General features: G+C 49.1%; 1 protein-coding gene across 3 annotated transcripts in view; it reads left to right on the top strand.

Annotated features, from left to right (window-relative positions):
- The window catches only part of DERL2 (derlin 2), a 70679-nt gene that overhangs the window by 10264 nt on the left and 38711 nt on the right, over positions 1-21704 (top strand). The gene's annotated exons all lie outside the window — the stretch shown is intronic.

The following is a 21704-nucleotide window of genomic DNA, read 5'->3' as shown; positions in this document are numbered from 1 at the left end:
GCAGCTACCTGGTCGGGTTCAAACACCTTTGCAAAGTTTTACAAGTTTGATACCCTGGCTGAGGAGGACCTCATGTTTGCTCAATCGGTGCTGCAGAGTCATCCGCACTCTCCCGCCCGTTTGGGAGCTTCGGTATAATCCCCATGGTCCTTACGGAGTCCCCAGCATCCTCTAGGACGTAAGAGAAAATAAGACTTTAAACCTACCGGTAAATCTTTTTCTCCTAGTCCGTAGAGGATGCTGGGCGCCCGTCCCAGTGCGGACTGCTTCTGCAAGACTTGTATATAGTTATTGCTTACATAAGGGTTATGTTACAGTTTTGTTCAGTCTCTGACTGAGGCTGTGTTCTTTCATGCTGTTAACTGGTTCGTATTACCCGAGTTATACGGTGTGAATGGTGTGGGCTGGTATGAATCTTGCCCTTGGATTAACAAAAATCCTTTCCTCGTACTGTCCGTCTCCTCTGGGCACAGTTTCTCTAACTGAGGTCTGGAGGAGGGGCATAGAGGGAGGAGCCAGTGCACACCCATACCTAAAGTTCTTTTTTAGTGCCCATGTCTCCTGCGGAGCCCGTCTATCCCCATGGTCCTTACGGAGTCCCCAGCATCCTCTACGGACTAGGAGAAAAAGATTTACCGGTAGGTTTAAAATCTTATTTTTGTTATACCCATTTCACACCGCCTGAGGCAGGTCGCACCCGGGAGCCTGACACGGGAGCTCCCAGGGTGCGACCCGGCTCAGGCGCCTTTTACACCGCAGTCAGCAGCCTGGCATATTGCCGGGTTGCTGATGTCAGCAGGGGCGGTGCTTGGAGATCACATCTCCAAGTGCTACCCGTTCACACCGCACAGTGAGCCAGGTTGAACACAAGGGTTGAAATACCGGGTCACTCGACCTGGTTTTTCCACTCCGGCACCCTTCCACACGGCACATGAACGCGGGTTATGCGTGTTCATGTGCCAAAAACCTGTGTTCAGAGGTGCTGGTGTGAAAGTAGCTCTACCTTGTTGGTTTGTGAAGCTGCCGTTGAACTATTTTTGTGGAAACTAGGTCCTCATGATGAATATTGCATTCTGCAGTCACATTTGCTGCAGAAGTTCTGTTTTAATATTATTATTTCTCTAACGTCCTAGTGGATGCTGGGGACTCCGTAAGGACCATGGGGAATAGACTGGCTCCGCAGGAGACTGGGCACTCTATAAGAAAGATTTGGTACTATCTGGTGTGCACTGGCTCCTCCCTCTATGCCCCTCCTCCAGACCTCAGTTAGATTTCTGTGCCCGGCCCGAGCTGGTTGCACACTAGGAGCTCTCCTGAGCTGCTAGAAAGAAAGTTTAAAATTAGGTTTTTTATTTTACAGTGAGACCTGCTGGCAACAGGCTCACTGCATCGTGGGACTAAGGGGAGAAGAAGCGAACCTACCTGCTTGCAGCTAGCTTGGGCTTCTTAGGCTCCTGGACACCATTAGCTCCAGAGGGATCGACCGCAGGACTCGTCCTTGGAGTTCGTTCCCGGAGCCGCGCCGACGTCCCCCTTACAGAGCCAGAAGCATGAAGATGGTCCGGAAAATCGGCGGCAGAAGACATCAGTCTTCACCAAGGTAGCGCACAGCACTGCAGCTGTGCGCCATTGCTCCTCATACACACTTCACACTCCGGTCACTGAGGGTGCAGGGCGCTGGGTGGGGGGCGCCCTGAGCAGCAATAATATCACCTTGGCTGGCAAAAATAACCACAATATATAGTCCCAGAGGCTATATATGTGGTAATTACCCCTGCCAGAATTACAGAAAAAAGCGGGAGAAAGGCTGCCGAAAAAGGGGCGGCGCCATTATTCCCTCACAGTTCCGCTGGAAGGAAGCTCCCTGACTCTCCCCTGCAGTCTACACTACAGAAAGGGTAAAAAAGAGAGGGGGCACTAAATTTGGGCGCAGTTTAATATAATAAGCAGCTATAAAGGGTCATAATTCAGTTAGTTCCTGTATTATTATAGCGCTCTGGTGTGTGCTGGCATACTTTCTCTCTGTCTCCCCAAAGGGCTTTTGTGGGGTCCTGTCTCCTTGTAAGAGCATTCCCTGTGTGTGTGCGGTGTGTCGGTACGGCTGTGTCGACATGTTTGATGAGGAGACTTATGTGGAGGCGGAGCAGATGCCTATTAATGTGATGTCACCCCCTGCGGGGCAGACACCTGAGTGGATGGATTTATGGAAGGAATTACCTGCAAGTGTCGACTCCTTACATAAAAAATTTGACGACATGCCAAATGCGGGACAGCCGGCTTCTCAGCTCGTGCCTGCCCAGACGATTCAAAGGCCGTCAGGGGCCCTGAAACGACCACTACCTCAGATGGCAGACACAGATGTCGACACGGATACTGATGCAAGTGTCGACGACGATGAGTCAAATTTAATGTCCACTAGGGCCATTTGTGGCATGATTGAGGCAATGAAAGAGGTATTACACCTTACTGATATAAACCCGGGTACCTCAAAGAAGGGTATTCTGTTTGGGGAGAAAAAACTACCTATAGTTTTTCCCCCATCTGAGGAATTGAATGAGGTGTGTGAAGAAGCGTGGGCTTTACCCGATAAAAAATTGGTGATTTCAAAAAAATTACTAATGGCGTTCCCTTTCTCGTCAGAGGATAGGTCACGTTGGGAAACTCCCCCTAGGGTGGATAAAGCGCTCACACGTTTGTCTAAAAAGGTGGCACTACCGTCTCCGGATACGGCCGCCCTAAAGGAACCTGCTGATAGAAAGCAGGAGGCTATCCTAAAATCTATTTACACACACACTGGTGTTATACTGAGACCAGCTATTGCCTCAGCCTGGATGTGCAGTGCTGCTGCTGCTTGGTCAGATTCCCTGTCGGAAAATATTGACACCCTAGACAGAGACACTATATTGCTAACCATAGAGCATATAAAAGACTCGGTCTTATACATGAGAGATGCACAGAGGGAGATCTGCCGGCTGGCATCTAGAATAAGTGCTTTGTCCATCTCTGCTAGGAGAGGCTTATGGACTCGGCAGTGGACAGGAGATGCAGATTCTAAAAGGCACATGGAAGTTTTGCCTTATAAGGGTGAGGAGTTATTTGGGGACGGTCTCTCAGACCTTGTTTCCACAGCAACGGCTGGGAAGTCTGCATTTTTGCCCCATGTCCCCTCACAGCCTAAGAAAGCACCGTATTACCAAGTACAGTCCTTTCGACCCCAGAAAAACAGGCGCGGAAAAGGCGGGTCCTTTCTGTCTAGAGGCAGAGGAAGGGGGGAAAAAGCTGCAACACACAGCCGGTTCCCAGGACCAAAAGTCCTCCCCCCGCTTCTTCCAAATCAGCCGCATGACGGTGGGGCTCCACAGGCGGAGCCAGGTACGGTGGGGGGCCGCCTCAAAAATTTCAGCGATCAGTGGGCTCGCTCACGGGTGGATCCCTGGATCCTTCAAGTAGTATCTCAGGGGTACAAGCTGGAATTCGAGGCGCCGCCCCCCCGCCGTTTCCTCAAATCAGCCTTACCGACGACTCCATCGGGCAGGGAGGCTGTGCTAGAGGCCATTCACAAGCTGTTTTCCCAGCAGGTGATAGTCAAGGTACCCCTACTTCAACAAGGCCGGGGCTACTATTCCACACTGTTTGTGGTACCGAAACCAGACTGTTCGGTGAGACCCATTTTAAATTTGAAATCCTTGAACACTTACATAACAAAATTCAAGTTCAAGATGGAATCGCTCAGGGCGGTTATTGCAAGCCTGGACGAGGGGGATTACATGGTATCCCTGGACATCAAGGATGCTTACCTACATGTCCCTATTTACCTTCCTCACCAGGAGTACCTCAGATTTGTGGTACAGGATTGCCATTACCAATTCCAGACACTACCGTTTGGACTGTCCACGGCACCGAGGGTGTTTACCAAGGTAATGGCAGAAATGATGATACTCCTTCGAAAAAAGGGAGTTTTAATTATCCCATACTTGGACGATCTCCTTATAAAGGCGAGGTCCAGGGAGCAGTTACTGGTCAGAGTAGCACTATCTCAGGAGGTGCTACAACAGCATGGCTGGATTCTGAACATTCCAAAGTCACAGCTGGTTCCTTCCACTCGCTTACTGTTCCTGGGGATGATTTTGGACACAGAACTGAAAAAAGTGTTTCTCCCGCAGGAGAAAGCCAAGGAGCTGTCATCTCTAGTCAGAGACCTCCTAAAACCAAAACGGGTATCGGTGCATCGTTGCACACGAGTCCTGGGAAAAATGGTGGCTTCATACGAAGCAATTCCATTCGGCAGGTTCCATGCGAGGACCTTCCAGTGGGACCTCTTGGATAAGTGGTCGGGATCGCATCTTCAGATGCATCAAATGATAACCCTGTTTCTCTGACATCCTAGTGGATGCTGGGAACTCCGTAAGGACCATGGGGAATAGCGGCTCCGCAGGAGACTGGGCACAAAAGTAAAGCTTTAGGACTACCTGGTGTGCACTGGCTCCTCCCCCTATGACCCTCCTCCAAGCCTCAGTTAGATTTTTGTGCCCGACCGAGCAGGGTGCAATCTAGGGGGCTCTCCTGAGCTTCTTAAAAAAAGTTAGTTTTAGGTTTCTTATTTTCAGTGAGACCTGCTGGCAACAGGCTCACTGCATCGAGGGACTAAGGGGAGAAGAAGCGAACCTGCCTGCTTGCAGCCAGCTTGGGCTTCTTAGGCTACTGGACACCATTAGCTCCAGAGGGACCGAACACAGGCCCAGCCTCGGAGTCCGGTCCCAGACCCGCGCCGCCGGCCCCCTTACAGAGCCAGAAGGAAGAAGAGGTCCGGAAAAATCGGCGGCAGAAGACATCAGTCTTCAACAAGGTAGCGCACAGCACTGCAGCTGTGCACCATTGCTCCTCAGGCACACTTCACACTCCGGTCACTGAGGGTGCAGGGCGCTAGGGGGGGGCGCCCTGAGCAGCAATAAAAACACCTTGGCTGGCGAAAATACATCACATATAACCCCCAGGGCTATATGGATGTATTTTAACCCCTGCCAGAATACAGCAAAATGCGGGAGAAAAGTCTGCCGAGAAGGGGGCGGAGCCTATCTCCTCAGCACACTGGCGCCATTTTCCCTCACAGCTCCGCTGGAAGGACGTCTCCCTGACTCTCCCCTGCAGTCCTGCACTACAGAAAAGGGTAAAAAAGAGAGGGGGGGCACTAATTGGCGCAGTTTGATAATATCAGCAGCTATAAGGGGAAAACACATTATATAGTGGTATCCCTATATATATATATATATATATATATATATATATATATATATATATATATATATATATATATATATATATATATATATATATATATATATATATATATATATATATATATATATATATTAGTGCTCTGGTGTGTGCTGGCATACTCTCCCTCTGTCTCCCCAAAGGGCTAGTGGGGTCCTGTCCTCTATCAGAGCATTCCCTGTGTGTGTGCTGTGTCGGTACAATTGTGTCGACATGTTTGAGGAGGAAAATGATGTGGAGGCGGAGCAATTGCCTGTAATAGAGATGTCACCCCCTAGGGAGTCGACACCTGAGTGGATGGGCTTATGGAAGGACTTACGTGACAGTGTCAGCTCTTTACAAAAGACGGTTGATGACATGAGGCAGCCGTCTACTCAGCTTGTGCCTGTCCAGGCGTCTCAAAGGCCATCAGGGGCTCTAAAACGCCCGTTACCTCAGATGGCAGACACAGATGCCGACACGGATACTGACTCCAGTGTCGACGATGAAGAGACGAATGTGACTTCCAGTAGGGCCACACGTTACATGATTGAGGCAATGAAAAATGTTTTACATATTTCTGATAATACAAGTACCACTAAAAAGGGTATTATGTTTGGTGAGAAAAAACTGCCTGTAGTTTTTCCTACATCTGAGGAATTAAATGAAGTGTGTGATGAAGCGTGGGTTTCCCCCGATAAAAAACTGATAATTCCTAAAAGGTTATTGGCATCATACCCTTTCCCGCCAGAGGATAGGGCACGTTGGGAAACACCCCCTAGGGTGGATAAAGCGCTCACACGCTTGTCTAAACAGGTGGCACTACCCTCTCCTGAGACGGCCGCCCTTAAGGAACCTGCTGACAAAGCATGAGAATATCCTAAAATGTATATACACTCACACGGGAGTTATACTGCGACCAGCAATCGCCTCAGCCTGGATGTGCAGTGCTGGGGTGGCTTGGTCGGATTCCCTGACGGACAATATTGATACCCTAGACAGGGACAGTATATTACTGACTATAGAGCATTTGAAAGATGCATTTCTTTATATGCGTGATGCACAGAGGGATATCTGCCGACTGGCATCAAGAGTAAGTGCGCTGTCCATTTCTGCCAGAAGAGGGTTATGGACGCGGCAGTGGTCAGGTGATGCGGTTTCCTAAAGGCATATGGAAGTATTGCCTTATAAAGGGGAGGAGTTATTTGGGGTAGGTCTATCAGACCTGGTAGCCACGGCAACTGCTGGGAAATCCACATTTTTACCCCAGGTAGCCTCTCAACATAAGAAGACGCCGTATTATCAGGCGCAATCCTTTCGGCCCCATAAGGGCAAGCGAGCAAAAGGCTCCTCATTTCTGCCCCGTGGCAGGGGGAGAGGAAAAAGGCTGCAGCAAACAGCCAGTTCCCAGGAACAGAAGCCCTCTCCCGCCTCTGCCAAGTCCTCAGCATGACGCTGGGGCTTTACAAGCGGACTCAGGCACGGTGGGGGCCCGTCTCAAGAATTTCAGCGCGCAGTGGGCTCACTCACACGTGGACCCCTGGATCCTTCAGGTGGTATCTCAGGGGTACAAATTGGAATTCGAGACGTCTCCCCCTCGCCGTTTCCTAAAGTCTGCTTTACCGACGTCTCCCTCCGACAGGGAGGCGGTATTAGAAGCCATTCACAAGCAGTATTCCCAGCAGGTGATAATCAAGGTACCCCTCCTGCAACAGGGAAAGGGGTATTATTCCACGCTGTTTGTGGTACCGAAGCCGGACGGCTCGGTGAGACCTATTTTAAATCTAAAATCCTTGAACACTTACATACAGAGGTTCAAATTCAAGATGGAGTCACTCAGAGCGGTGATTGCGAACCTGGAAGAAGGGGATTATATGGTGTCTCTGGACATCAAGGATGCTTACCTCCATGTCCCAATTTACCCTTCTCACCAAGGGTACCTCGGGTTTGTGGTACAGAACTGTCACTATCAGTTTCAGACGCTGCCGTTTGGATTGTCCACGGCACCCCGGGTCTTTACCAAAGTAATGGCCGAAATGATGATACTCCTTCGAAGGAAGGGAGTTTTAGTTATCCCTTACTTGGACGATCTCCTGATAAGGGCAAGATCCAGGGAACAGTTGGAAGTCGGGGTAGCACTATCTCAGGTAGTGTTGCGGCAGCACGGTTGGATTCTCAATATTCCAAAATCGCAGCTGATCCCGACGACGCGTCTTCTATTCCTAGGGATGATCCTGGACACAGTCCAGAAAAAGGTGTTTCTCCCGGAGGAGAAAGCCAGGGAGTTATCCGAGCTAGTCAGAAACCTCCTAAAACCAGGCCAAGTCTCAGTGCATCAATGCACAAGGGTCCTGGGAAAAATGGTGGCTTCCTACGAAGCAATCCCATTCGGCAGATTCCACGCAAGAACTTTCCAGTGGGACCTGCTGGACAAATGGTCCGGATCGCATCTTCAGATGCATCAGCGGATAACCCTGTCACCAAAGACAAGGGTGTCTCTCCTGTGGTGGTTACAGAGTGCTCATCTTTTAGAGGGCCGCAGATTCGGCATTCAGGACCGGGTCCTGGTGACCACGGATGCCAGCCTGCGAGGCTGGGGAGCAGTCGCACAGGGAAGGAATTTCCAGGGCTTGTGGTCAAGCCTGGAGACATCACTTCACATAAATATCCTGGAGCTAAGGGCCATTTACAATGCTCTAAGCCTAGCAAGACCGCTGCTTCAAGGTCAGCCGGTGCTGATCCAGTCGGACGACAGGGCGGCACAAGAAGCAGGAGGGCAATGGCAGAAGCTGCAAGGATTCTTCGCTGGGCGGAAAATCATGTGATAGCACTGTCAGCAGTGTTCATTCCGGGAGTGGACAACTGGGAAGCAGACTTCCTCAGCAGGCACGACCTCCACCAGTGAGAGTGGGGACTTCACCCAGAAGTCTTCCACATGATTGTGAACCGTTGGGAAAAACCAAAGGTGGACATGATGGCGTCCCGCCTCAACAAAAAACTGGACAGGTATTGTGCCAGGTCAAGGGACCCTCAAGCAATAGCTGTGGACGCTCTGGTAACACCGTGGGTGTACCAGTCGGTGTATGTGTTCCCTCCTCTGCCTCTCATACCCAAGGTACTGAGAATTATAAGACGGAGAGGAGTAAGAACTATACTCGTGGCTCCGGATTGGCCAAGAAGGACTTGGTACCCGGAACTTCAAGAGATGCTCACAGAGGACCCGTGGCCTCTACCTCTAAGAAGGGACCTGCTCCAGCAAGGACCCTGTCTGTTCCAAGACTTACCGCGGCTGCGTTTGACGGCATGGCGGTTGAACGCCGGATCCTGAAGGAAAAAGGCATTCCAGATGAAGTCATCCCTACTTTGATTAAAGCCAGAAAGGATGTAACAGCAAAGCATTATCATCGCATTTGGTGTAAATATGTTGCGTGGTGCGAGGCCAGGGAGGCCCCGACAGAGGAATTTCAACTGGGCCGATTCCTGCATTTCCTGCAAACAGGAGTGTCTATGGGCCTAAAATTGGGGTCCATTAAGGTTCAAATTTCGGCCCTGTCGATTTTCTTCCAGAAAGAACTGGCTTCAGTTCCTGAAGTTCAGACGTTTGTCAAGGGGGTACTGCATATACAGCCTCCTTTTGTGCCTCCAGTGGCACCTTGGGATCTCAATGTAGTTTTGGGGTTCCTAAAATCACATTGGTTTGAACCACTCACCACTGTGGACTTAAAATATCTCACATGGAAAGTGGTAATGCTGTTGGCCTTGGCTTCGGCCAGGCGTGTGTCAGAATTGGCGGCTTTATCCTATAAAAGCCCTTACCTAATTTTTCATACGGACAGGGCAGAATTGAGGACTTGTCCTCAATTTCTCCCTAAGGTGGTTTCAGCGTTTCACCTGAACCAGCCTATTGTGGTACCTGCGGCTACTAGGGACTTGGAGGACTCCAAGTTGCTGGACGTAGTCAGGGCCCTGAAAATATGTTTCCAGGACGGCTGGAGTCAGAAAATCTGACTCGCTGTTTATCCTGTATGCACCCAACAAGCTGGGTGCTCATGCTTCTAAGCAGACTATTGCTCGTTGGATTTGTAGTACAATTCAGCTTGCACATTCTGTGGCAGGCCTGCCACAGGCAAAATCTGTAAAAGCCCATTCCACAAGGAAGGTGGGCTCATCTTGGGCGGCTGCCCGAGGGGTCTCGGCTTTACAACTTTGCCGAGCAGCTACTTGGTCAGGGGCAAACACGTTTGCTAAATTCTACAAATTTGATACCCTGGCTGAGGAGGACCTGGAGTTCTCTCATTCGGTGCTGCAGAGTCATCCGCACTCTCCCGCCCGTTTGGGAGCTTTGGTATAATCCCCATGGTCCTTACGGAGTTCCCAGCATCCACTAGGACGTCAGAGAAAATAAGATTTTACTTACCGATAATTCTATTTCTCGTAGTCCGTAGTGGATGCTGGGCGCCCATCCCAAGTGCGGATTGTCTGCAATACTTGTACATAGTTATTGTTAACTAAATCGGGTTATTGTTGTTGTGAGCCATCTATTCAGAGGCTCCTCTATTATCATGCTGTTAACTGGGTTCATATCACAAGTTGTACGGTGTGATTGGTGTGGCTGGTATGAGTCTTACCCGGGATTCATGAATCCTTCCTTATTGTGTACGCTCGTCCGGGCACAGTATCCTAACTGAGGCTTGGAGGAGGGTCATAGGGGGAGGAGCCAGTGCACACCAGGTAGTCCTAAAGCTTTACTTTTGTGCCCAGTCTCCTGCGGAGCTGCTATTCCCCATGGTCCTTACGGAGTTCCCAGCATCCACTACGGACTACGAGAAATAGAATTATCGGTAAGTAAATTCTTATTTTCCAAAGACCAGGGTGTCTCTACTGTGGTGGCTGCAGAGTGCTCATCTTCTAGAGGGCCGCAGATTCGGCATACAGGACTGGGTCCTGGTGACCATGGATGCCAGCCTTCGAGGCTGGGGAGCAGTCACACAGGGAAGAAACTTCCAAGGACTATGGTCAAGTCAGGAGACTTCCCTACATATAAATATTCTGGAACTAAGGGCCATTTACAATGCCCTAAGTCAGGCAAGACCCCTGCTTCAAAACCAGCCGGTACTGATCCAGTCAGACAACATCACGGCAGTCGCCCATGTGAACCGACAGGGCGGCACAAGAAGCAGGATGGCAATGGCAGAAGCCACAAGGATTCTCCGATGGGCGGAAAATCACGTACTAGCACTGTCAGCAGTGTTCATTCCGGGAGTGGACAACTGGGAAGCAGACTTCCTCAGCAGACACGACCTACACCCGGGAGAGTGGGGACTTCATCCAGAAGTCTTCCTACTGTTGGTAAACCGTTGGGAAAGGCCACAGGTGGACATGATGGCGTCCCGCCTCAACAAAAAGCTAAAGAGATATTGCGCCAGGTCAAGGGACCCTCAGGCGATAGCTGTGGACGCTCTAGTGACACCGTGGGTGTACCAGTCGGTTTATGTGTTCCCTCCTCTGCCTCTCATACCAAAGGTACTGAGAATAATAAGAAGGCGAGGAGTAAGAACGATACTCGTGGTTCCGGATTGGCCCAGAAGGGCTTGGTACCCGGAACTTCAGGAAATGATATCGGAGGACCCATGGCCTCTACCGCTGAGACAGGATCTGCTGCAGCAGGGGCCCTGTCTGTTCCAAGACTTACCGCGGCTGCGTTTGACGGCATGGCGGTTGAATTCCGGATCCTAAAGGAAAAGGGCATTCCGGTGGAAGTCATTCCTACGCTAATAAAAGCCAGGAAAGAAGTAACCGCGAACCATTATCACCGTATTTGGCGAAGATATGTTGCGTGGTGTGAGGCTCAGAAGGCCCCAACAGAGGAATTTCAGCTGGGTCGCTTTCTACACTTCCTGCAGTCGGGAGTGACTATGTGCCTAAAATTGGGTTCCATTAAAGTCCAGATTTCGGCCCTGTCGATTTTCTTCCAGAAAGAACTGGCTTCACTGCCTGAAGTTCAGACTTTTGTAAAGGGAGTGCTTCATATTCAGCCCCCTTTTGTGCCTCCCGTGGCACCTTGGGATCTCAATGTGGTGTTGAATTTCCTAAAATCACATTGGTTTGAACCACTTAAAACTGTGGATCTGAAATATCTCACGTGGAAAGTGGTCATGTTATTGGCCTTGGCTTCGGCCAGGCGTGTGTCAGAATTGGCGGCTTTGTCTTGTAAAAAGCCCTTATCTGATTTCTCTATCGTCCTAGTGGATGCTGGGGTTCCTGAAAGGACCATGGGGAATAGCGGCTCCGCAGGAGACAGGGCACAAAAGTAAAGCTTTCCGATCAGGTGGTGTGCACTGGCTCCTCCCCCTATGACCCTCCTCCAAGCCAGTTAGATTTTTGTGCCCGGCCGAGAAGGGTGCAATCTAGGTGGCTCTCCTAAAGAGCTGCTTAGAAAAGTTTAGCTTAGGTTTTTTATTTTACAGTGAGTCCTGCTGGCAACAGGATCACTGCAACGAGGGACTTAGGGGAGAAGAAGTGAACTCACCTGCGTGCAGGATGGATTGGCTTCTCGGCTACTGGACATCAGCTCCAGAGGGACGATCACAGGTACAGCCTGGATGGTCACCGGAGCCTTGCCGCCGGCCCCCTTGCAGATGCTGAAGTAAGAAGAGGTCCAGAATCGGCGGCAGAAGACTCCTCAGTCTTCTAAAGGTAGCGCACAGCACTGCAGCTGTGCGCCATTTTCCTCTCAGCACACTTCACACGGCAGTCACTGAGGGTGCAGGGCGCTGGGAGGGGGGCGCCCTGGGAGGCAAATGAATACCTATTTTGGCTAAAAATACCTCACATATAGCCTCCGGAGGCTATATGGAGATATTTAACCCCTGCCAGAATCCGTTAAGAGCGGGAGACGAGGCCGCCGAAAAAGGGGCGGGGCCTATCTCCTCAGCACACAGCGCCATTTTCCCTCACAGAAAGGCTGGAGGGAAGGCTCCCAGGCTCTCCCCTGCACTGCACTACAGAAACAGGGTTAAAACAGAGAGGGGGGGCACTAATTTGGCGCTAGAAATATATAAAAAAGATGCTATAAGGGAAAACACTTATATAAGGTTGTCCCTATATAATTATAGCGTTTTTGGTGTGTGCTGGCAAACTCTCCCTCTGTCTCTCCAAAGGGCTAGTGGGTCCTGTCCTCTATCAGAGCATTCCCTGTGTGTGTGCTGTGTGTCGGTACGTGTGTGTCGACATGTAGGAGGACGATGTTGGTGAGGAGGCGGAGCAATTGCCTGTAATGGTGATGTCACTCTCTAGGGAGTCGACACCGGAATGGATGGCTTATTTAGGGAATTACGTGATAATGTCAACACGCTGCAAGGTCGGTTGACGACATGAGACGGCCGACAAACAATTAGTACCGGTCCAGACGTCTCAAAAACACCGTCAGGGGTTTTAAAACACCCGTTTACTTTAGTCGGTCGACACAGACAGGGACACTGAATCCAGTGTCGACGGTGAATAAACAAACGTATTCCTTATTAGGGCCACACGTTAAAGGCAATGAAGGAGGTGTTACATATTTCTGATACTACAAGTACCACAAAAGAGGGTATTATGTGGGATGTGAAAAAACTACCATAGTTTTTCCTGAATCAGATAAATTAAATAAAGTGTGTGATGATGCGTGGGTTCCCCCCGATAGAAAATTATGGGCGGTATACCCTTTCCCGCCAGAAGTTAGGGCGCGTTGGGAAACACCCCTTAGGGTGGATAAGGCGCTCACACGCTTATCAAAACAAGTGGCGGTACCGTCTATAGATAGGGCCGTCCTCAAGGACCAGCTGACAGGAGGCTGGAAAATATCATAAAAAGTATATACACACATACTGGTGTTATACTGCGACCAGCGATCGCCTCAGCCTGGATGTGCAGAGCTGGAGTGGCTTGGTCGGATTCCCTGACTAAAAATATTGATACCCTTGACAGGGACAGTATTTTATTGACTATAGAGCATTTAAAGGATGCATTTCTATATATGCGAGATGCACAGAGGGATATTTGCACTCTGGCATCATGAGTAAATGCGATGTCCATAACTGCCAGAAGATGTTATGGACACGACAGTGGTCAGGTGATGCAGATTCCAAACGGCACAAAGGTGTATTGCCGTATAAAGGAAGAGGAGTTATTTGGGGTCGGTCCATCGGACCTGGTGGCCACGGCAACTGCTGGAAAATCCACCGTTTTTTACCCTAAGTCACATCTCTGCAGAAAAAGACACCGTCTTTTCAGCCTCAGTCCTTTCGTCCCTATAAGATCATATCTGCCCAGGGATAGAGGAAAGGGAAGAAGACTGCAGCAGGCAGCCCATTCCCAGGAACAGAAGCGTTCCACCGCTTCTGACAAGTTCTCAGCATGGCGCTGAGACCGTACAGGACCCCTGGATCCTACAAGTAGTATCCCAGGGGTACAGATTGGAATGTCGAGACGTTTCCCCTTCGCAGGCTCCTGAAGTCTGCTTTACCAAGGTCTCCCTCCGACAAGGAGGCAGTATGGGAAAAAATTCACAAGCTGTATTCCCAGCAGGTGATAATTAAATTACCCTTCCTACTACAAGAAAAGGGGTATTATTCCACACTATATTGTGGTACTGAAGCCAGAAGGCTAGGTGAGAATTATTCTAAAAAAATTTTTTTGAACACTTACAAAGGTTCAAATCAAGATGGAGTCACTCAGAGCAGTGATAACGAACCAGGAAGAAGGGGACTATATAGTGTCCCGGGACATCAGGGATGCTTACCTCTATGTCCCAAATTTGCCCTTCTCACTAAGGGTACCTCAGGTTCGTGGTGCAGAACTGTCACTATCAGTTTCAGACGCTGCCGTTTGGATTGTCCACGGCACCCCGGGTCTTTACCAAGGTAATGGCCGAAATGATGATTCTTCTTCGAAGAAAAGGCGTCTTAATTATCCCTTACTTGGACGATCTCCTGATAAGGGCATAGTCCAGGGAACAGTTGGAGGTCGGAGTAGCACTATTTCGGATACTGCTACAACAGCACGGGTGGATTCTAAATATTCCAAAATCGCAGCTGATCCCGACGACACGTCTGCTGTGCCTAGGGATGATTCTGGACACAGTCCAGAAAAAGGTGTTTCTCCCGGAAGAGAAAGCCAGGGAGTTATCCGAGCTAGTCAGGAACCTCCTAAAAACAGTGCATCATTGCACAAGGGTCCTGGTAAAAATGGTGGCTTCCTACGAAGCAATTCCATTCGGCAGATTTCACGCAAGAACTTTTCAGTGGGATCTGCTGGACAAATGGTCCGGATCGCATCTTCAGATGCATCAGCGGATAACCCTATATCCAAGGACAAGGGTGTCTCTCCTGTGGTGGTTATAGAGTGCTCATCTTCTAGAGGGCCGCAGATTCGGCATTCAGGATTGGATGCTGGTGACCACGGAGCCCAGCCCGAGAGGCTGGGGAGCAGTCACACAAGGAAAAAATTTCCAGGGAGTGTGATCAAGTCTGGAGACTTTTCTCCACATAAATATACTGGAGCTAAGGGTAAATTTATAATGCTCTAAGCTTAGCAAGGCCTCTGCTTCAAGGTCAGCCGGTATTGATCCAGTGGGAAAAACATCACGGCAGTCGCCCACGTAAACAGACAGGGCGACACAAGAAGCAGGAGGGCAATGGCAAAAACTGCAAGGACTTTTCGCTGGGCGGAAAATCATGTGATAGCACTGTCAGCAGTGTTTTCATCCCGGGAATGGAAACTGGGAAGCAGACTTCCTCAGCAGGCACGACCTCCACCCGGGAGAGTGGAAACTTCATCGGGAAGTTTTTTCCACATGATTGTAAACCGTTGGGAAATACCAAAGGTGGACATGATGGCGTCCCGTCTGAACAAAAAACGGGACAGGTATTGCGCCAGGTCAATAGACCCTCAAGCAATAGCTGTGGACGTTCTGGTAACACCGTGGGTGTACCAGTCGGTGTATGTGTTCCCTCCTCTGCTTCTCATACCTAAGGTGCTGAGAATTATAAGACGTAGAGGAGTAAGAACTATACTCATGGCTCCGGATTGGCCAAGAAGGACTTGGTACCCGGAACTTCAAGAGATGCTTACAGAGGTCTTATGGCCTCTGCCGCTAAGAAGGGACTTGCTTCAGCAAGTACCATGTCTGTTCCAAGACTTACCGCAGCTGCGTTTGTCGGCATGGCGGTGGAAAGCCGGATCCTAAAGGAAAAAGGCATTCCGGAAGAGGTCATTCCTACCCTGGTCAAAGCCAGAAAGGAGGTGACCGCACAACATTATCACCACATGTGGCGAAAATATGTTGCGTGGTGTGAGGCCAGGAAGGCCCCACAAAGAAATTTCAACTCGGTCGTTTCCTGCATTTCCTGCAAACAGGAGTGTCTATGGGCCTCAAATTGGGGTCCATTAAGGTTCAAATTTCGGCCCTGTCGATTTTCTTCCAGAAAGAATTGGCTTCAGTTCCTGAAGTCCAGAAGTTTGTCAAGGGAGTATTGCATATACAACCCCCTTTTGTGCCTCCAGTGGCACTGTGGGATCTCAACGTAGTTCTGGGATTCCTCAAATCACATTGGTTTAAAACCAGTCAAATCTGTGGATTTGAAGCATCTCACATGAAAAGTGACCATGCTCTTGGCCCTGGCCTGGACCAGGCGAGTGTCAAATTGGTGGTTTTTTCTCAAAAAAAGCCCATATCTGTTTGTCCATTCGGACAGGGCAGAGCTGCGGACTCGTCCCCAGTTCTCTCCCTAAGGTGGTGTCAGTGTTTCACCTGAACCAGCTTATTGTGGTGCCTTGCACCTACTAGGGACTTGGAGGACTCCAAGTTGCTAGATGTTGTCAGGGCCCTGAAAATATGTTCCAGGACGGCTGGAGTCAGGAAAACTGACTTGCTGTTATCCTGTATGCACCCAACAAACTGGGTGCTCTTGCTTCTAAGCAGACTATTGCTAGTTGGATGTGTAATACAATTCAGCTTGCACATTCTGTGGCAGGCCTGCCACAGCCAAAATATGTAAATGCCCATTCCACAAGGAAGGTGGGCTCATCTTGGGCGGCTGCCCGAGGGGTCTCGGCTTTACAACTTTGCCGAGCAGCTACTTGGTCAGGGGCAAACACGTTTGCTAAATTCTACAAATTTGATACCCTGGCTAAGGAGGACCTGGAGTTCTCTCATTCGGTGCTGCAGAGTCATCCGCACTCTCCCGCCCGTTTGGGAGCTTTGGTATAATCCCCATGGTCCTTTCAGGAACCCCAGCATCCACTAGGACGATAGAGAAAATAAGAATTTACTTACCGATAATTCTATTTCTCGGAGTCCGTAGTGGATGCTGGGCGCCCATCCCAAGTGCGGATTATCTGCAATACTTGTACATAGTTACAAAAATCGGGTTATTATTGTTGTGAGCCATCTTTTCAGAGGCTCCGCTGTTATCATACTGTTAACTGGGTTTAGATCACAAGTTGTACGGTGTGATTGGTGTGGCTGGTATGAGTCTTACCCGGGATTCAAAATTCCTCCCTTATTGTGTACGCTCGTCCGGGCACAGTACCTAACTGGCTTGGAGGAGGGTCATAGGGGGAGGAGCCAGTGCACACCACCTGATCGGAAAGCTTTACTTTTGTGCCCTGTCTCCTGCGGAGCCGCTATTCCCCATGGTCCTTTCAGGAACCCCAGCATCCACTACGGACTCCGAGAAATAGAATTATCGGTAAGTAAATTCTTATTTTTCATATGGATAGGGCAGAATTGAGGACTCGTCCCCAGTTTCTCCCTAAGGTGGTATCTGCTTTTCACTTGAACCAACCTATTGTGGTGCCTGCGGCTACTGGGGACTTGGAGGATTCCAAGTTACTGGATGTAGTCAGGGCCCTGAAACTTTGTTTCCAGGACGGCTGGAGTCAGAAAGACTGACTCGCTTTTTGTCCTGTACGCACCCAACAAGATAGGTGCTCCTGCTTCTAAGCAGTTTATTGCGCGCTGGATTTGTAGCACTATTCAGCTGGCGCATTCTGCGGTAGGCTTACCGCAGCCTAAATCTGTAAAAGCCCATTCCACGCGGAAGGTGGGCTCATCTTGGGCGGCTGCCCGAGGGGTCTCGGCTTTACAACTTTGCCGAGCTGCTACTTGGTCAGGGGCAAACACGTTTGCAAAATTTTACAAATTTGATACCCTGGCTGAGGAGGACCTTGAGTTCTCTCATTCGGTGCTGCAGAGTCATCCGCACTCTCCCGCCCGTTTGGGAGCTTTGGTATAATCCCCATGGTCCTTACGGAGTCCCCAGCATCCACTAGGACATTAGAGAAAATAAGATTTTACTCACCGGTAAATCTATTTCTCGTAGTCCGTAGTGGATGCTGGGCGCCCGTCCCAAGTGCGGAGTGCCTGCAATACTTGTATATAGTTATTGCCTAACTAAAGGGTTATTATTGAGCCATCTGTTGAGAGGCTCAGTTATATTTCATACTGTTAACTGGGTATAGTATCACGAGTTATACGGTGTGATTGGTGTGGCTGGTATGAGTCTTACCCGGGATTCAAAAAAATCCTTCCTTATTGTGTCAGCTCTTCCGGGCACAGTATCCTAACTGAGGTCTGGAGGAGGGGCATAGAGGGAGGAGCCAGTGCACACCAGATAGTACCAAATCTTTCTTATAGAGTGCCCAGTCTCCTGCGGAGCCCGTCTATTCCCCATGGTCCTTACGGAGTCCCCAGCATCCACTACGGACTACGAGAAATAGATTTACCGGTGAGTAAAATCTTATTTTTTTTATTATTTTTTTGGCACAAGTCTCAAATTGCTTGAAAATGTGACTGGTCTCCCATGGTTCAATACTTTTTGTGCAAACTGTTAGAGCAATCTCTAATGCTAACCATCCAAAAGAATGATTTATCAACGTGATAGATGTTCTTTCAGTGTAGCCAATTCAGATAAGTTCAAACCCTATGTTGTCTAGCATTTTCAGTTTTGTTTTGGTTTTAGAACCCCACCTTATGTATGTAATATGTATAGAGATCTAGATAATCTACACCAGAGAAAACTTGAGTATTTACTTTGCACAAATTCTGTTAATCATTCTGACTCGCTCCTATGCAGCAGGCTGCCAAGTTAGGAGGGAGTTGCTTCTCTTAACTAAGTCAAGGTTTAGTGATGGCTTTGTAGGTTTGCTGTACACATCTACTATGTGTATTGGTAGATTCATAAACTCAGTCAGGGACCTTAATGTCACATTAACTAAATTGATTACACACTATGGGGTATATGCAATTGTGGTCGAATTCCCGAAATTGGCGAATTTCGGGTCATTTTCGACCAAAAAAAAAAAATTCGCCTATGCAATGCAGTGCTTTCCGACCAAAAAACGGACTTTCAAAATTCGTCTTTTTGAAATTCGACTGTTTGCAAATTCGACTTTTCTGCAATGATACAAGTGCTGCAATTCGACCAAAGCATATTCAATTCAAGTTTGGAAATTCGACAGCAGTGCTTTTAGACAGCAAATTCGTCATTTTCAATCCGCCACACTTTGGAGGGTGAAAACAAATAAAAAAATTTTAAACATGTTTTTTTTGGTGTTTTTTTGGGGGGGAATAGCAGATCTATTTATATTAGAAGGGATTAGGTACTTTTTTTTTTTTTGGGGGGAGGCACAAATATTATTTATATATTTTTTAAAATATTATTTTTATTTTTTATTTATTGCTGGAACGGTAAAATCAGAAAAAAAAATGGCGTGGGGTCCCCCCTCCAAAGCATAACCAGCCTCGGGCTCATTGAGCTGGTCCTGGTTCTAAAAATGCGGGGAAAAAATTGACAGGGGATCCCCCGTATTTTTAAAACCAGCACCGGGCTCTGCGCCTGGTGCTGGTGCCAAAAATACGGGGGACAAAAAGAGTAGGGGTCCCCCGTATTTTTAACACCAGCATCGGGCTCCACTAGCTGGACAGATAATGCCACAGCCGGGGGTCACTTTTATGCCGTGCCCTGCGGCCGTGGCATCAAATATCCAACTAGTCACCCCTGGCCGGGGTACCCTGGGGGAGTGGGGACCCCTTCAATCAAGGGGTCCCCCAGCCACCCAAGGGCCAGGGGTGAAGCCCGAGGCTGTCCCCCCCCCATCCAATGGGCTGCGGATGGGGGGGCTGATAGCCTTTGTGATAAAAAAAAGATATTGTTTTTTCCATTAGTACTACAAGTCCCAGCAAGCCTCCCCCGCAAGCTGGTACTTGGAGAACCACAAGTACCAGCATGCGGGAGAAAAGCGGGCCCGCTGGTACCTGTAGTACTACTGGGAAAAAAATACCCAAATAAAAACGGGACACACACACCGTCGACAGTAAAACTTTATTTCACACTACCGACACACACATACTTACCTATGTTCACACGCCGACATCGGTCCTCTTCTCCATGTAGAATCCACGGATACCTGAAAAGCAAAGTTCAATATACTCACCTCAGGGTCCAGAGATAAATCCACGTACTTGGCAAAAAAAGAAAACGCAAATACCCGCTCCAGAACGGACTGAAAGGGGTCCCATGCTGACACATGGGACACCTTTCCACGATTGAGACCTGTCAGTGACAGCTGTCACTGACAGGTCTCTAAGCCAATCAGGAAGCGCAACTTCGTTGCGCTCACCTGATTGGCTGATCGCTGTGACAGCGCATCGCACAGCTCCCTCCATTATATTCAATGGTGGGAACTTAGCGGCTAGCGGTGAGGTCACCCGCCGGTCAGCGGCTGACCGGCGGGTGACCCCACCGCTAGCCGCAAAGTTCCCACCATTGAAAGTAATGGAGCGGCTTTGCGAGGCGCTGTCAGAGTACAGACGGCGTCCAGCCAATCAGGTGAGCGCCACGGCAGTAGCGCTTCCTGATTGGCTGAAGGGACATCAGTGACAGGAGTCACGTGATGTCCCGGCATTCGGGGAAAGGAGTCTAATGTGAAAACATTGGCCCCCTTTCATTAGTCCGGTGGATCGTGTTCGGTTTGTTTTTTTACAAAGTACGTGGATTTACCTCTGGACCTGGACCTCTGGACGCTGGAAGGTGAGTATAATTTTTTGACAGGTACCCTCGGATCGTCGGAGATCGTTGCAGTCGGCGTGTCAACACAGGTAAGTATGTGTGTGTCGGCGTATGAAATAAAGTTTTACTATCAAGGTGTGTGTGTCCTGTTTTTATTTGGGTATTTTTTTCCCAGTAGTACTACAGGTACCAGCGGGCCCGTTTTTCTCCCGCATGCTGGTACTTGTGGTTCTCCAAGTACCAGCTTGCGGGGGAGGCTTGCTGGGACTTGTAGTACTAATGGAAAAAACAATATCTTTTTTTTTATCACAAAGGCTATCAGCCCCCCCATCCGCAGCCCATTGGATGGGGGGGGACAGCCTCGGGCTTCACCCCTGGCCCTTGGGTGGCTGGGGGGGGGGACCCCTTGATTGAAGGGGTCCCCACTCCCCCAGGGTACCCCGGCCAGGGGTGACTAGTTGGATATTTGATGCCACGGCCGCAGGGCACGGCATAAAAGTGACCCCCGGCTGTGGCATTATCTGTCCAGCTAGTGGAGCCCGATGCTGGTGTTAAAAATACGGGGGACCCCTACTCTTTTTGTCCCCCGTATTTTTGGCACCAGCATCAGGCGCAGAGCCCGGTGCTGGTTTTAAAAATACGGGGGATCCCTGGCCGATTTTTCCCCTGCATTTTTAGAACCAGGACCAGCTCGATGAGCCCGAGGCTGGTTATGCTTTGGAGGGGGGACCCCACGCCATTTTTTTTTCGGGTTTTTTAAAATCGCGGCAAAATCCGCCAAATCGGCCGATTTTCGCCCGCGACTCTGGCGAATCCGTTTTTCATTGCATATGGTGAATTCCGGAAGCCACCTTCCGGAATTCACCTGGCGAATTTGGTCGAATTGAAAAAACGGCGATAATTGCCGCGAATTCGCCCGCTATTGCATATACCCCCAAGTTTTGAGCTCTGAGATTCAATCAAGACACCCGTATAGGTGTAAGGAAAGCTACACCTTTTTTTTAACAATTTATATAGACTTGTGATATTCTAGGACATGCATGAATGAAATGTATAATTAAGCACTCCCTAGTGTGTGTATATTTGAGACTTTTCATAGGGATGTTTTTTCCTATAAACAGCTGATTGACTTTCAGCAATCTTATTGCGTGATCACCTCAACCAGTCTAGACCTATTTATCAGAGAGTGACTGATGGCAGACAACAGCTGCTTCTGTATGCTGCACAGCAAGCATAAATTATGTCGTTTTGATTTACTTTTTGTTAAAGTATGGGCACTTTTAGCAGATCTTGTTTTTATGTAAAACATTGGTTGTCCATCCTTTTCACAAAGCATATTTACTGTAGTCCCATTGTGGTCTAGCAGTAGATTAGTATTATGTTGTGGAATTGAAATTA

The sequence above is a fragment of the Pseudophryne corroboree genome, chromosome 2 (assembly GCF_028390025.1).
Source record: "Pseudophryne corroboree isolate aPseCor3 chromosome 2, aPseCor3.hap2, whole genome shotgun sequence".
Taxonomy (NCBI): Eukaryota; Metazoa; Chordata; class Amphibia; order Anura; family Myobatrachidae; genus Pseudophryne; species Pseudophryne corroboree.
Note: the sequence above shows the minus strand (reverse complement) of the source record. Positions and strands in the feature narration are given on the sequence as shown.